Source organism: Ambystoma mexicanum, chromosome 8 (genome assembly GCF_040938575.1).
Source record: "Ambystoma mexicanum isolate Mex_15411 chromosome 8, UKY_AmexF1_1, whole genome shotgun sequence".
NCBI lineage: Eukaryota > Metazoa > Chordata > Amphibia > Caudata > Ambystomatidae > Ambystoma > Ambystoma mexicanum.
Window position 1 is genome coordinate 937,537,413 of NC_090929.1, and position 17,662 is coordinate 937,555,074.

A 17,662-nucleotide genomic window follows, 5' to 3' on the forward strand; every position below is an offset into this window, starting at 1 on the left:
GGCATCGAGGATTGGTACGAGACTGTCTTTTGTTAGTTTTTGTGAATTTCAGGCCAGGGATGGTGGAAGCTGCTTAATGGGTGGACTAGGTTGTAGACCGAGGGGGATTTTGAAGGTGACTATGTGGTGGTCTGATCCCGGGCAAGGGTTGTTAGTTTTGAGTGAGATGTGGCAGTTGAGGTCAGCTATCCAGTCAAGGGATCTCTATTTGGTGTGTGTGGGGGTGTGGATACATTTACTGAAACCATTGACATTTAGGGAGTTAGCTAGTGAGGTAGCTGGTAGGTTGATGTGGTCATTGAGGCCCAAATCAAGGTCCCCCAAGAGAATCACTTGCGAGGAGGGCTTCATATTGTATGCAGGGGTATGGAAGTAGGTCTTCTTCAAATGTAAGGATGCAGTGGGGTGGACGGTAGACAAGATGGGCAGTTATAGTGTTGGTGGGGGAGGTAGTCAGTTTAAGTGATAGGATGTCACAGTTATTGTTAAGCGAGGTGTTGAGTTGTTTAATTCATAGGTAGTCATTGGCTAGAAGGGCAAAACCATCTCCTCTGGAATTTAGTCTGTCACTACTAAAGATGGTGTATCCTGGTGGGGTGGCGAGTGATAGGGCTGGGCCTGATGCTGGGTGCAACCAGGTTTTTGTGATGGCTAATGCATCAAGGTCATTTACTGTCAGCAGATTGTGGATGTCTAAGGCATGAGCAGGCAGTGAGCGGGCATTGGTCAGTGCAAGGTTGAGGGATAGATTGACGGGTTTGCAGGTGACTAATTCTGAAATATGAGCGGCAGGGTCAATAGTGGAGGGGGAATAGGTGGCTCAACTGAAGGGGGCGAAGGCAATGCTGGGGTTAAGGTAGTCATTCACAGTGTAGTGCTGGTTGGAGCTTGAGGCCGGGCTGGTGCAGGATGAGGGCATATTAGCAGAGTTGGCCAGAGATGGCTTACTGACAGGAGTGGGGCTATTGGCTGGGTAGTGCTCAGCAGAATTGTAGGCATTGGGTGAACAAAGGGTCACAGTAGGCATCACAATGGAGGGAGCTCCAGTCTCTTTGGAGGCAGCGTTTGTAGTGATAGGCAAGAGTTCTCCATGCAGGGGCTCAGCATTGGAATTATTCGGGGTAGCAAGATTGCATGCGTATGAAGCATTAGCGCGAGTAGTTGTAGTCACATCAAACAACAAATGAGCAGCAGCAATATTTAGTACAGTATTAATAATATTTGTTGCACTATTAGCTAATGTGATATAAGAGGCAAAGGTATCAAACCTGGCAGTAGTGTTGTTGCAAGTATGCATAACATCAGCAGGAATAACATTGGATACTATAAGACCCTTAATACTACATGTGTGTGCAGCCTTAGCAGGACTGGGTATTATTACTTCAAGCAGTGTGGGCTCTGTAACAATATTTAATACAGTAATATCCCAGATGGGAGCAAGGCAGTTACATGTGGGTGTATCATCCCCTGAGTAGGTCGATTCACTTCATTCGGTTGTATTCGTAATGTCAATATTGGGCACTATGGTGATACAGGTGGGGGCAGGGCTTATACACGTGGGTGCAGTACTGCTAGACAGTGGGGCAGTTACCGTGTGCATTATATTGGTGGTGACTGAGCTAGTGGCAGTAATATCACAGATGTTGTGTGCCATGTGTTTTGTAAGGTTGGCAGGTGGGCAGTCGGTTTTGGGAGCAACAGGCATCATCGGGGGCTGTTGCCTACCTTGTAAGATACTTCGGTTTCGGGGTGAGGTGGGGCTGCGGTATGGTGGACCGCAGTGGGTGTGACATGACATATAGGACTTTGATTACAGGCCGGCGTAGGGTTCCTAGGAAGGTGCAGCTCTTAGATGGTTAAGACGCATTCGGGCAGGCTGAGCTATAGTTAGCCTACAGGTGCTACGTTGTGCATTGGTGTGCAGTCTGGGATTGCAGAGCCATGCCAGAGGTGTTGGTTGCAACTGGTGATGGAAGGTGCATAGGTTCTGAGGGTCAGCGGCAGGGAGGCGCCTATGTTGGTGTTAGGAATGGTAGTAGCCCTATATGTGTAGGATCATTGGGTGAAAGGAGGAAGGGAGGGGGTGACAGGGATTCCAACACGGCATGGTAGATTGGTAGACATGGTAAGAGGGAACGTCATTTGCCCGGCCTCGGCATACCTCCTGTGATGGCCTTCCATGGCATGACAGGGCTGGACAGAGAATAGTGAAAGAGGCCTTGTTCATTGGCTTTGTGGAGGTCCGGCAATGCATTCCGGGTCCCAGGATGTAGCATGTTTTCTTTGGCGGCACTCCAATCACTGGAGGGCAGGGGCGGGACATCTGTCCTCGTCGAAGCTGGAGGGTCTTCATTGCATTACAGGTCGGCCATTTGAAGATGTCTTTTTTCCAGACTTTTTACAATAGGGGGAAAACTTTCCATCTCACACATGGGGCAATTTTTGCCAAAATCAAGTACTTTTGCATCAGGCTTCACAGCAATACGAATGTGGATTGCAGATCGTGTGGCAAGGCTATTCTTGTTGCTGGATGAGAGCTGCGATCGGCTCCTTTCAAATATTGAAGTTTCCTTGCTTGATGGCGTGTTGGGTCCATAGGGGGCAAACAAGTGCATCAGCACACGGCCGGACAGGGAATAGTTGGGGCCTATCCTCTGTGCCCACAACACCACCCTGAGAATGTGCCTCAGGGAGGGCAAAATTGTGTACATCCATTAGACATAAAACAACATTGACACACTGAACCCCAGATAAGATTTGTAAGTGGGAGTATACCACTCACACTTTGCAAAGTTGGGAGTAAAATGATTCTGGAGGCAGAATAAATGTACAAATGTGAAAAATACATAAACAAGTAAACACGTGTTGCAACAGAAAAATGCATCAACTTGGCAGCATTCGTTTCTTAGCACCTAGCCATTCATGGACATCAAAAGCAACATGTTCACTAATTCCAATCAGCCACTCTAAATACTATTGTACACCTGTGGGACTATGTGCACTACATACTCAAACCTATCTATGCTGATGTGAGCGTGAAAGCAGGGGCTCAAGATTCCATATGTTACATACATACTGTGAATAGGGAGACTTTGCACCAATCACATAGGGAATCACTCTGTGAATCATTCCCCTAATCTGTATGGGTGTGCACAAATCACCAACATAGTCATAGCAACGTGAGCCAATAATGTTCATGTAGTACACCCAAAAGCACACAGCACAAGCAACAATGTCCCTGGCCACCGTCACATGGACAACTGTTGTGCATGTAGAGACCAAAACACACACATGAGACCACAAGTAGTAAGGCATAGTACAAAATGGTGGCAAACAACAAATACATGCAAGGACAGCCCTGGACCCACTATCCATGTCCCACAACAAGAAACAGGTTGAGTGGCCACCCAATTCCCTGACAAAAACTATGCTCACAATAGACAGTCAAATCAAAGCTGTCATATGGATCCAGAAAAATGCAAGTGCACTGCAAGAAATATGCACATCTCACCTTATCCCTGTGCAAGGCATGGATGTCCCTCTCTGTCGGCCTGGAAACCACCAAACCCTGATGCTGTGTCCAGTAAATGCATACAGCAGCAACTTCTCCTTCAATCGCAGCAACCATATTCCCATGCATAATGCCTCTGTAGAGAAATACAGAACAATGTGAGGGCAGGCAACACATCCGTGCACCCAAACATACACCATGTGCCCCCCTGAGTGACATGCAAGAAATGCAGACAATAGCTCAACAGTCACCCATCGCCATGTGTCCCAGCAGCCATGCAGCCAGATCCCCCTTCTCATGCCAATGCATCATATGAACACTCCACACAGTGACACCTTACCCACCCACAACACCTACATTGCCTTCCACCACCCGAGTACCATGCAGTGAAGGACCAAGTAACACTTACCCATTATCATGCTGATGGGACATTCTGAAAACTCGCATCTGGCGCAGTCAGTATGACACTGAAATTCCCCCCAAAAAAAGACCAGTGAGAGGATGGAAACCCAGGATCACCTTGGAAGTACTCCCAATGCCACAATATGGCAGCACTTCACAGAGGTAGCTGTCATACTGGAAGACAGGGCACAGAGGAAACAGGCCTGAAACACACAAGCAGACATGAGACAGCAATGAGAAACATGCCAACAACACTGATACACTAAAGGGAGCAGGCAACAGGAAAACGGAAGGGAAGGCAGACTTAACCTGGACTGGATTGATTTGGGTCAAATGTGCTTTGAACTGAAGAGAGCATTGAGATGCACTCAGCAGCCATCAACAGGCCTCATACAATCTGCTGGTGTACCATGGCATACAACAACCCCTGGACAATGGTGTGTGCCTGGTGTCTGTGGAGAACATGACATCTCACAAATAGCCAGCAAGGCTGTTATGTGTGTGAATTTGTCTTAGCTGAGCCCTTCCATAAGGGGAAGAAGGACCAAGATTGGACTGCCTGCGTGGGCAGACATGACTATTGAAAAATACTTGTATGGGATGCCACGTGGCAGGCAAGACACATGTGAAAAGTGCAAGAAAACACCATCCCAACCATCATCATGTGTCACAGCACACAAACAGCCAGGCTTGCCACCCTCATGAAAACTCACCAACGGCCTACAGTGACAGCCTCACTTACAACTATGAGCCTGCAAACAGTGCAACCCTGACTAGCTTCAGAACATAGCATACATAGACACACCAGCCTACCATCACCATGTGTCACATTCACCAATGAAGATGGATCTGTTCACCTCAATACAAGATAAAAGAAAAGCAAGCCCACACAGTGCCAGACTCCCTGCCACAAACCACAACACAAGTGACACGCTGAGGATTGCATCCACTGTATCAAACCAGGAAATACATTTTCAAATCGCAAAGACATGCATTGCAACAACATAAAGATACTGGACATCCATGAAAACTATGGAACAAGAAAAAAGGCATTGCCCAACCAGTATCGAAGGATGAGAGAGTGCATGAGGGAGACAGCACACAGAGTCGGATGGCAGCAAGAAACATCTGCTGGTCCCACTCTGTCTCCCCAGTCTGCACGCTTCTACCACATGTGCGGGTTCCACGGCGGCCTGATGCAAGGGACAGTACCCGCTGCTGTGGTGCCCTGTTGTTGGCTTGCGGTCTACAACTCTCCCTTGGACAGCAGCCCCAGGACCTAATGCCAGTTCATTGAAGGGTGACCTTGCAGCCGTAACCACCACAGATGGGGGGCCTACTACTGACTGGCCTTGTGAAGCCAGCTGCACCGCCACAGACTCATGGGCCCTATCTGATTGGCACATTAGGGCACTCACCTTTGCCCTCTTTGAGGCATACACATCTGGCTCAGCATCAAAGCCATCTGAGTCTGAAGCAGCCAAAGAGTCCACAGAATGACTAAGAATGGTCTGGAGCACCAGTGGGTTTCATGGAGTACAACACCATGTCCTCCACTGGTGGTCTAACACTCCACTAACTCTCCTTCATCCTCCTCGTCCTGCTCCTCCTACTCTGAATCTGGTGTATCCTCACCTGCACATGGACTGCAAAAGACATATTGAGCCATGAGACACAAATGCACATGTGCATCAAAGTACACTCAAGCAACAAATGGCAGGACACACAGGCATCAGACATTGTGCATTCACACACAATGAGCTGTAAGCAATGGATGCATGGCATTTGTTGACTAGCGTCCCACCACCTTGTCTTGTACATGCCGTCACTGGACACATTGACATACAAAAGTGGCGTAAACGTACAATGATGGGCCATGCAACTGCAAATGTGACATTGTAATGTTGAAGGACATCACATGGCAACAGTCAGCCACCCATATCCACAGACACCACCACAGTCAACACATGACACACAAATCAGAATTGGAACAGAGAACTGGAGGCATCGAGGTCCCGGGGGAAGGTGAGGAAAGGGAAAATGCATCTGAAGAGGTTCAGCTGAAAGTGGGCCTTCCAGGCAAAGTCTGTGAAGTGAAGAGAGAAGGAGAGAGGATTTGGAGATGACAACACAGTCCATTGACCCACAAGAGGGTGAGGGGAATGGTACCATGGAGTGTGGCCAGAGGGTTGGAGGGAAAGAGGGAGCAGGGATCCCAATTAGTAGGCTCTCTGTGTCACTGGCATTGAGGCAGAGACTGGTAGCAGTACACCATACCTGTATAGCAGACGGGCAGCAATGTATGAGAGAGGGATGAGGTGGAGGCAGGGAGTGAGGCTTGTTTTAGAGCTGCATGCCATCAGCAAGTCCATGCCCTGTTGCTCCTACTCCAACCATGCTTGTGGGAAGGCTGTGTATGTGCAAATGTTGAGCGCCTAGAACATATCCTAAGACATTGTATTTGGACATGGTGATGAAGGTCATGCAAGGTCGATGAGTTGCATGCATGTGCAACAGTCAATCACCACAGCAATGCCCATGGCATGGGTGTTCTCATTTGCAATGCAGTCCCTGTATATGCACAACATCCTATAATGCTGGGGGAAAAGTTAATGGCCGTCCATGCTCAGACTGTGAACCAGCACTGTCTCAGATACCTATCACATGTACACATGTTGCAACGTAGCCAACATGCCACATCTCAGTGTGGATGTAGCTGGCATGCCTGACCTTATTAGACAGAGGACACGGGCGTGGGGTACTGTGCATGTATCCAGTTCACAGACAGGCCAATGTCTGTACAACTGCCCAGCACAATGATGGAAGTGACAAGGCATGTGCCTGTCAAGTATCAACTGATGGACACACACAGGCCCTTGACGCCAGACAAGTGCCTTAAAATGTAAGTCACTTGATATTTTTGAACAACTAATGTGCACATGCATAGAATGGAATGCAGCCAGGCACACACAGCCATTAATTATGTACATGACCTACCACATGGGCTGTCTTTGGCCAAGTGATATTCATGTTGCAAGGATGCCAATCTGTGCAACACAACGCACCATCAGCTATTGTTCACCATGTAGTGAATGGCGTAAACCCTTACTACACTCATTTGTTTAAGCACCAACATCATGCCTGCAACTCGGGCTGTGGTCTGTGTCTTATGCACCTTCACTCTGGGCAAACCACACAGCGTGGTGACAGACAGCTCAGATATTTATTTTATTTTGTTTATTAATTGTGTATTTGTAAGGCACTTACACATCAAGTAAATTGTGTTTCAAAGCACCCACAGGACAACAGGGAGGGAACAGGGAGGGAACATGAAAATCAAATACAACAATGAAAGATAGCCTTCTGAATGTGAAACTGCAGCGAGAGAGAGTGATGAGGGAGTGGGGGATAACTGCTAGGTGTACTAGCAAGGAGGTGCTAGGGAGTGAGCAGCTGTAAGTGTCTAGGTGAGTGGTCAGCTGCCAATAAATAAGTGCAGGCCTATTGTGGCATGGGCCAGTGTATGCCAAGGCAAGTGCTGGGAGTGGGTAGTGGCTGAGGAAATTGCATGTGGGAGGCGAGTGCCCAAGAGAACACATAAGGCCTCTGTTCACCAATCTCAGCAACTGTACAGGATTAGCAGAGGAGGGAAGAAGGGAAGAGGGGGTGAAAAGGAAAGTCTTAAGTAGCTTCCGGAATTGAGGAGATCCGTCTCAAAATAGAGAGGACGGAGGATAATGTTCCATAGGAGGGAACCTGCTGATGAAAGAGATCAGCCACCAGCTTGCTGTTTAGTGAAGCGCTTGACACATAGAGAGTTGGTGCCGGAAGAATGCAAAGATCTGGAGTGAGAGTATTTAGTAGGAGCAAGTTGTAGATAGCATGGTCCCTGGCCCCAGACAGCCTTATGGATGATGCAGAGGGATTTGAATTTGATCCTTGAAGCAACCGGGAGCCAGTGGAGAGTTTGTAGAGCTGGGGATGCAGTCCCTAGGCTTGAGGCCAAGGATAAATCTTGCAGCCCTATTCTGGATTAGCTGGAGGGGTTGTAAAGAAGAAGACGGTAGATTGAGGAAAAGGCTATTGCAGATGTTTAGCCTAGAGAGAACCATAGCTCTAGATAAACTGAGCTTCCGGGGGAAAGTGAGGAAGGGAAGAATTCCTTTAAGGATGTAGAATTGAAAGTGGTACTTCTTGGCAAGTTCCTGAATGTGAGGGATGAAGGAAAGAGAGTAGTAAAAGATGACACCAAGGTTTCTGGCTTCAGATGAAGGAGAAGGGTGGGAGCCCATAGAAAATGTCCAGGGTAAGGGGAGGAAAGAGGGAACAGGAGATACAATTGGAAGGATCTCAGTCTTGCTGGCTTTGAGGCAGAGATCGTTGGAAATACACAAGGACTGAATGGAAAATAGTCAGTCAGGAATGATGGAGGAAGTAAGGGGAGGGTTAGAGGGAAGGTTGAAGAAGAGTTGTGTGTCTTCTGCATAACACTGGAAGTTAGGGGAGAAGCTGGAAATGAGGTGTGCAAGCCGAGCAAGATAGATGTTAACAAGCCAGTGTGAAAGGTTGGAACCCTGGGAGACACTGCAGGTGGAGAAAGAGGTGGGGGAGGAGAAAAAGCCCAGAATAACCTGGGACAGACAGTAATTGAGGTAGGAGGTCAGCCGGTCCAGTGCCCCCTCTGAGATACTTAGGGTATAGTGGAGCTGTTTTATGAGGATTGAGCAGTTGATCGTATCAGATGGTGAGGAGAGGTCAAGTAGAATAAGAACAGCTTGAGAGTTGGAATTGGGTGTTCAAAAGAGCAGTTTCCATGCCTCTGGATGCTGGGAATCTAGATTGATGGTCATGGAGGCAACCAACAAATTCAGTGTGCTGGGTCAGTTGGGGGAAGACCAGCTTCTCCAAGAGTTTCCCAAGGAAGGGGGTGATAGATGTGGGGCAGTAGTTGGCTTGGCAAGAAGGGTCTGCAGAAGTATTTTTCAGAAGGGAGTGCAGAAGGGAGTGCTTAAGGGAGGAGGGGAAATATCCAGTAGCAAAAGAGTGGTTGCAGAAATCAGCAAGTGCAGGGGAAAGAGAGAACATATTGTCCTTAATGGTTCTGGGGGAGTAGCGAGAAATGGAGGAGACCTTCATGGAGCAGTCAACTCTGGTGACCTCATTAGGTGTGATAGGCAAGAAGGAAGAGAGAAAGGCAGAGAAAGGATGGGAGGCCATGGGAGGCAGGGGAGTAGGGGAAGGGAAGGGGAGAGAGGGACGCAAGGGTGCTCAGGATGTCCTGGTTTTTCCAGTGAAGTTTGTGTCCAATGTGTTGCAAAGGGTCTGCGAAGACAGAGGTGAGGAAGAGACTGCAGAAGGGTTAGCTAGTTCTCTGCAGATTTTAAAGAGTTCAGCCATGTTGTTGGATGTATCAGAGCATGGATGTGGGCCCTTTTCTTGTTGTGGATGGAAAGTCTGTATTGCCTTTGGTGCAGGTGACAGGCCAGCTTGTCAGAGGGTGAGCTTGAGGTCTGCCACTTCTGTTCCGCAGCCCGGCCCTTGTGTTTCAAGGCTGCAAGTTCAGAGTAGTACCAGGTGTTACAATTGGAGACTTGTTTCAGGCAGATCCTCATGACAGGGGCAAGAATTCCAAGGGTATTAATAATGGCAAAATGGAGGTTTTTGATACCAGAGCCAGTGGTAGAGTCTGTAGTGGGGAAGAGAGGGGGGGGGTGAAGGTAGATGCGAATGCAGCAACCGACACTCGTTTCATCGGACGGATGTTTGTGATGAGGTTTGCAGGGCTGGGGGAGGTGCAGTCAGAAGGCCGTGAGGACCCAGTTGAGAGGAGAGGAGAGAGTGGTCTGACCAGGAGAGAGGGGTGATCAGTGGGGGGGGGGTAAAAGATCAGTGTGGATGAAGGAATCAAGGGTGTGTCCAGCCGAGTGGGTAGGACCAGAAAACAGAATGGAGAGGGAGAGTGAGGAGCAAAGGTCACAGAAGAGAGTGGATGCCGTGATTGAGGAGTCATGGTGGATGAAAAATTCACCCACACAGAGTTTAGAGGTGGTAGTGAGCAGAGAGGAGGAGAAATTGGCCCATTCAGAGAGGAACAGGGTGTAGAATCTGGTGGCCTGTAGATAGTTACAATGGTCAAAGGGGAGGTGGGAGAGATGACCAGCTTGCAGACCAGGCTCTCAAAGGAAGAGTAAGGTTGGGTGGGTATGAGGGAAGAAGGGACCCACTCAGGGAATATCAGAGCAACCCCAACGCCAGCATGGTTAGGGTGAGGCTTGGAGATAATATTATAGCCATCAGGGAGAAGGGAGTCAAAAGCAGTGACTGACCTGGCATTGAACCATGTCTCGGTAAGAGTGAGGATGTTAGGCCAATATCTTGAAGAAGGAGGCAGATGTCGGCAGAATGTTTGGTGGAAGAACGACCATTGAGCGTAGCTAGATGCAAGAAGTCCAGGAGATTGAGGACAGGCACCACTTGATTTCTTCAAAATTAGTTACATTTGGAGTGATTGGTATCAGAGCGCTCCTTTAAGCCTTGGCACAAGGTTACTATAACTATATGAAGAGAGAACCGTAAGTAAAGTGCGCTCGCGTTGAGCTCTCCTATGGATTTGCAATAGGTTAGTAGTTTAGTATCAAATGTTCAAAATGTCAGTCTAGATAGATAGACCACAGATATGATGGTATAGCCATTTTTCCAAAATGTAATTGAGAGGCATGAAGTACGCCCAAGAGTTCAGTGCCACAAAATGTCTTTATGCCAATGCATTTCAGACTATGTCCGTATTCAGGGCTTTAGGACACTGTATAAGATTCAAGAAAATGATATAATACCATATACATGTCAACATTCAAATGTGAGTCACATTGAGAGTCAGTCCAAGCAATTGATAATAATAATGATTACACAGTCATAGAACAAATTATGCATGAAAAAGCAAATTCTGAATGAAGAAACAAAAAATGGATCAAAACAAAATCTGCACATACCATTTGTTCATAAGTAGTACAGGTGTAAGACCAGGAGAAATTGAGGCAAAATCGAACACAAAATCAGTAAAATGTGTGGATCTAAACCTCATGTGACTGTAAATCCATCTTTAATTTCAATTAGTAATATCAGTACCTGAGCATGTTGTCACTAACTGTGATGGTGGTGTGTGGATCTCAGAGCGCCATGCATCTAAAATTATCAAAGGCATTATTGTCGTCACTAAATAATCAATCAGGGTTTGTAGTGTCTTATACAGTACCCTAAAGCACTGAAGACAGACATAGGGGGTCATTACGAGTTAGGAGGTAGCCATGGCGCTATTAGCGCTATTAGCGCCATGGCTGCCTCCAAACCCTGGTCCGGTCTGACAGAATGGGGACTTACCGGGTCATTCCGACCTTGGAGGACCCGGTAAGTCCCCATTCTGTAGACCATTCCCCATTCCCATTTGAACCCCGGTAGGGCTCAATGAGTATGGGGAAGACACCTTATTAGCGCCCTGGTCCCTTAACGGGACCTACAAAGGACGTGTGGTCAGACCACATGTCCTTTGCGGGTCCCGCTAAGGGACCTCGGAATTGGGCAGTAAGGGTTTACCGGCAGCAGCACCGGCATCCCGTAAACCCTTACCGCCCAACTCAGAATGACCCCCATAGTCCGAAATGCATTGGCATAAAGACATTTTTTGGCACTAACTGTTCGCTGTACTTCATGCCTCTGAATTAAATTTTGGAAAATTGGCTATACCATTATATCTGTTGTCTATCTATGTAGACTGATATTTTGAACATTTGATACTAGACTACTAACCTATTGCAACTCCATAGGAGAGCTCAACGCGAGCGCACTTAGGACCAGATTTGCTTCCGGTTCTCTCTTCATATAGATTAAAAAGGTCTCCACCCTTTAAGGTTTTCTGAGATGGGGTACAGGGGCATGGTACACTAGCCGGGGTGGGGGGGCCATTTAGAGTGGAGGAAGGAGTAGCAGGTGTGAGAAGGAAGTTAATGAGGGATGGCAGACATCGTTCAAAGAGGAGGCGGTTGGTTGGTTTGAGGACCCTGAACCAAGATATATATAATAGACATTAATGATACACCTGGATGATGCGAAGCCCACCAAGAGTGCCTCCCATTGAGTGCCACCATTAATGATTGAGGATGTCAGAGGAGAGAGAGCAGAGATCAGGAGAGGGGACAGAAAAGAGGATATCAGTAAACACCTGTTTGGAAGTTACGCAAGTGTCTGCCATAGGTAGGCCAGGGTTAGCAGTCAGGATGTGTTTTTAAGCATTTTTCTTCCAGAGGTCATGAGAGAGGGAGGATAGGAGATAGTGTAGCAATTACAAACGATAAGGGAAATGGTGAGTGCCATATGGGCAGTGGCAGATAGTTGGAAGAAAAGAGGAGGGGCTGCACAGCACAGTTTGATCGCAAGCTCACCAGGTAGCCCAGTAGGTGAAGCAAACAAGTGGCCAGGTGCCCTGGGAACACTTTAGTACAGCAGTTGGCTGCAAAGATGTTATAAAACACATATGCATTGTAACAAAGGGTGCACAGATTTTAGAAAACACACCAGGCTTTGAACATTCAAAAAGAGACACAAATGCAGTGAACAAAAGGGTGCAAAGATGTTAAAAAACACACCAGGCTTCGAATTTGCAAAAAGAGACAAACTTCCAGTGCACAAAAGGGTGCATGGATGTTAAAAAACACACCAGGCTTCGCATTTGCCAAAGGAGAAACAAATACAGTGCAGAAAAGGTGCAAAGATGTTAAAAAACACACCAGGCTTCAAATTTCCAAAAAGTGACACAGAATGTGATGACAGAAGGAATAAGTGAGATTAAGTAAGGCGAGAATGGCAGAATGGTGTAGGCACACCTTGGTTCAACAGTTGTGGTTAGTGGAGGAAATGACCATTTTCAGCCATTCACAGGTATTCTGCAAGTTGTGTGGAGTTGCTGAGGCCCAAAGTACACAGGGCAACAAGCTGCATGCTTGGTGGCTGTTGCATTTACTACTGCTGGAAGCACAAAGGTGACAGGGCCCTCTGAGTGCTCCTCGGCCCAGGCAGGCTCAGATAGGGTCCTTAGCTGTGGGCCTTGAGTGGGGGCCGCATCCTCATCAGCCGGCCTACGTGATTTGCCCTTTCACTGTGATGCTGGCCTATCAATGCATCTGCTGGAGGGAGAAGGCAGGCACAATGATGTTCCATCGAATGGCAGCCATGCTGGACCGTTGCACACACCCAACAGCCCAAATGAACTTATTGGGTGTAAAGACTGGAGGTGGGTTATCTGTACGCCTGCCCTCTATATGGTAGAGTTGAAGCACAGAGCACCCCAGCCAAGATTCTTCATTGTTGGTGGCAATCGACGAGCAATCAAGGCTTAGGCTCTCAGGAGGTGATGAAGGCTGGTTCTTAAGTACAGTGTAGTCCCCAAGCCCCCACAAAGGAATGTCAACACACTATGTTAGTGATAACACAGTTCTTTATTTAAATAATGTTCTGAATATACATATACAATGTCCCGGTCTAAGTCCCGCTTTGCCGCTTGAGGACGCTGATTTTGTAGCTGCTGCCTTGCCGTGAATTTTGCCGCGGATTGAACTGCGGATTGAACTGTCTAACAGCCAACACTACAGCTCCCAGAAGGTGACCACAGACAGAAATATACTTAACCATACCCAGCCAACTTGAACATTTCTGGATTATATATAAGTACATATAACTTATTTACGCTTCTTTTGTAGGCATTGGTTCGTATATCCCTCTGCACCGCGCGCGCGCACCGGCGAAGTCCCGGTCTAAGTCCCGCTTTGCCGCTTCGCCGCGGTCACCGCGGCAAGCGGCGAAAGCTATTAATACATATATTGTTATATTTTTAACTCTGTGCTTTCTTTTGGATGCTGACTATACCTCAACTATGAAACGACATATAAATTCATTAAAGTCTGGCATGCCGATAGTAACTACATCACATAGATCTAACGGCGCCAGCTATACCAAATCTCCTTCGTCTGCTAATATAAAAAGATCTCGCCTTAGCTCTACACCATGTACAAGCATCGGAGGTACAAAACAAAGTGAACTAGAGCTTCTCCATAAAATGGACATTCGCCCTTTTTGTAAAGACATAAGTTGTGCTGACCTTGCAACACTACCAAATGGGAAGCCGATAGGGCGCTCCTTGCAACAACCGGCAAAAGAGTGTTTGGATATAAAAAGATCTCTACACGACCATTTTGTAATTAGTAATACTGGTGGAAGAAATTTAATTAACAAAGAAAAGTCTGTGGTGCATATGGGAGAAAATCGAAGCGGTGATTCCTGTATCTCAACTGTAGTCACGGGTTCAACTGTTAAATTTGCAAAGGAAAATGTCTCGCTTACAGATAGTGCCATACTAACAAATGTACTAACTGGTAAAGAGGCACCGCCTCCCGAAGTTTGTAATATATCTGTCATAACTGTGGGTGATACATCAATTTCTAGGGCATCTGTGGATTCTGTGCCTCAGGATATTCCTGTCATTGATTTAGAGAACAACTCTTCGGCTGCCTTCTCTCATATGACCTATGAAAACTTATCCAAGTCCCCGGCTCTATTTACGAACGTTAGCCCCGTTGATTCAGTGGCGAATCCTTCCTTCACTGTTCCCACCCCTAGAAAGGTAACCGGAAAAGTCATCCCTGACATGTGTCCTAACGATTCGCGGATTGTGAATACAGATATTGCTCTAACATCTATGAATAATGCTATCTTAGCCTTGGCCAAGCTCTTTGAAGTCTTGGTTTTAAAGGCAGAGACACACTCGAATCAATTTGATCAGATAGTCACGAATCAGTCCATAATTTCTGACAGACTGGAGCATGCGATAAATGTGAAAACACCAACAACCGTCAATCATTCTGTGTCTACACAGACTCAAGCATTCAATGAACCTATCTTTCAAAAGTTTCACCCCATACCGCTTATACTGGAGCCGATAGTCGACTCCATGGAAAGAGAACTTGAACCAAAAAAGGTCCCCACATATGCGCTATTTGAGACTAAAAAGGCTAAGAACATCAGTACTAAAAAAACGTTTTCACAAGTACAGACTAAGAAAACAAAAAATATGAAAATGGGAACTCGTCAATCATCACAAATTAAAGCTTTTGTTAACAAATTATCCACTTCAACTACCTCTGCTGTAGTGGCATCAAAAGCCATCACAAAAAAATATGCATTGCAAAAGCAAATCAAAAAAGCAAAAACACAGCCGGCCCTGGGTGATCCAGTCTTAGCATATAGCCCTTTAAATAAATTGGTTATTGTGGCAAACCAACTCTCACAAAACATTCCGACTAAATTGAGTGTGAATGTACTGACCGATGATGATCACAGTAGGCCCAATTCAATAACAACTGAACCTACCAGTAAGCCTCTTATGGTTCAGAATCTAGGGTCTGACGAACAGCGTCGTAAAGAAATACACAAGGCAGTTGATGATTATTTAGCTTTAAAATTAGTTCCAAAAAATTTAACCTTGCTGCAGGAAACTCCAGCTGTGGTACAGACACCCCAGCCTGCAGTGGTATCGATCCCAAAAAGACCACCTGTACTCGAGATGAAGGGGGTTCCTTCCACTAATTTTCCTCAACCCATATGGAAGGCTTTACCCACAAAAGAGGTCAGGTTAGAAGGGCCCGGGATAAATCCAGCTTACGCTGATGATATGGAATCCCTTCTACAAGCGACTTTAATTAAATTTTTGGAGACTTCTAAGATTTCTCAATCTGTCCCTATTCCAAATATAGACAATGGTGCTAGAAAAAAAACGAATGAACTATCATTAGCAAATAAACAAAAACCCATTGCTACCCGTTTTAAACGACCAGCGATTCATTCTTTAACTCTCAGCTGTCAGCCTCTACCTGCTAGACAGTACAACTTAAATCGGGCGTCCGTTCTGTCGATTTTTCATGAAATCCCGGACCTCGATGACATAGGAACGGTTGACATTGAACTTGTCGAATTTCCAGATGCTTCAAATCAATCTTTAGTAAACTTATGGATTAATTCCAAGGTGGTAGTAAATACCATTTGGGCTGCGAAATCTCAAATTACTGACCTCGGCTTTACATTACTCCCAACCCCAGAGGTGTCAGATAAATCTATTATACATCCTTTGCCCTTCCCAAACCAACAAAGAAATCGACCTCAAGATCGACCAGTACAATCTTGTAGTTGCCAATGTCAACCTAAACAAGGATAGCAAACGTCCCTTACACCATTCAATTTTCACTTTGCTAGTTGGAACTCCAGAGGAAATCGACACTTAATTAACAATCCTTTTCAACATGAATTGAATTATGATGTAATTCTGCTCCAAGAATCTTGGCTAACCAGCATTCCGTCATGGAATAATTATGACGTCTGTCTAGTACCTGCAGTAAAGCATCGGATGGGACGCCCAACTTCAGGCTTACTAACTGCTGCTAAACAATCGTCTGGTTTAAAAATATCTCCTTGGTTCTGTCCGAATGAGTTTATACAGATGTCTAGATTGAATGGAGCTAACTATACATGTGCTGTTATTAACATCTACTGGAACTATATGGGTATCTCTGATGATAGCTTCTTTGAAGCTTTGTCACATGCGTTTGACTTAATCATGATGGATGGGCATGTTAACTTGATCTATTTAGCAGGGGATTTAAATTTACATTGTCTGGGACCCTTTGCTAAGAACGAACAAAAACGTCTTGACATGTGGACAACGTTTATCAAATCACACAATCTTCACATGTTAAATGGATCCCTTTCACATGATATTCCACCAAAACCAACATGGCATCGAGCTAATAGCTCTAGTATCATCGATTTCACCTATGTCAACGCGAAGATGCTGGATTTGGTCTCAGACTTTTGTATAATAGAATCACAAGCAAGTGATCATAACATCTTGCTGACAACTTGCTGCATCAATAAAATGATCACCAATCCTCAACCAGTTTATCTTAAAGGGTCACATGTAGTGAATTCGGCGAGAAATCGCTTGAAGTGGTCGAAACACTCTTTAAAAGCTTTTAGATCGTGTTACCATGCCCATTTAACAAGCAATATTATGAATGACACTTTGTCTGAAAATGTTCATTATGATCTGATGCAGCTTTTTCAACCATGTTCCTTCAATCATAAACAAAAACAAACTCCGCATTTGCATATTACCAACTATGAAGTCAAACTCAAAAAGTCTGTAATGCGAGCTGAAAAAAGAAAGGCAAATAAACTTCCTTTAGAATCACGTCGGGTTGTTCTCTCGCAAATACAAACAAACTATAGAAATTGGGCCAGAGGTATGAAAGCCAAATTATATCAGGGCGATGGGGAAAACATGCTAGTAGCTTTAGCATCTAAAAATTTAGCCCGTTCTTGGCACATTATAAATCAAACAACATCAGGTCACCAAGTGGCAATCCAATCAAACGATGTCTCAGAGAACACGTGGGTTCATTACTACTCTAACCAATTTACAAGTGAGCAAGCGCCTTCATCTGTTCCATTTTTAAAGTTTGACACTGCATTTCATCTATGCTTTACTAAAGAAGATCTAGAGCAGTTAATTAGACAGACCAGTAACTCCAGGGCCCCTGCCCCGGATGGCCTGTCTAATATGCATCTGAAACAATTCCCGGAGATCTGGGCTGACATATTATTTCTCATGTTCGAAACAGTCATCAAATTTCAAAAAATTCCTGCATCTTG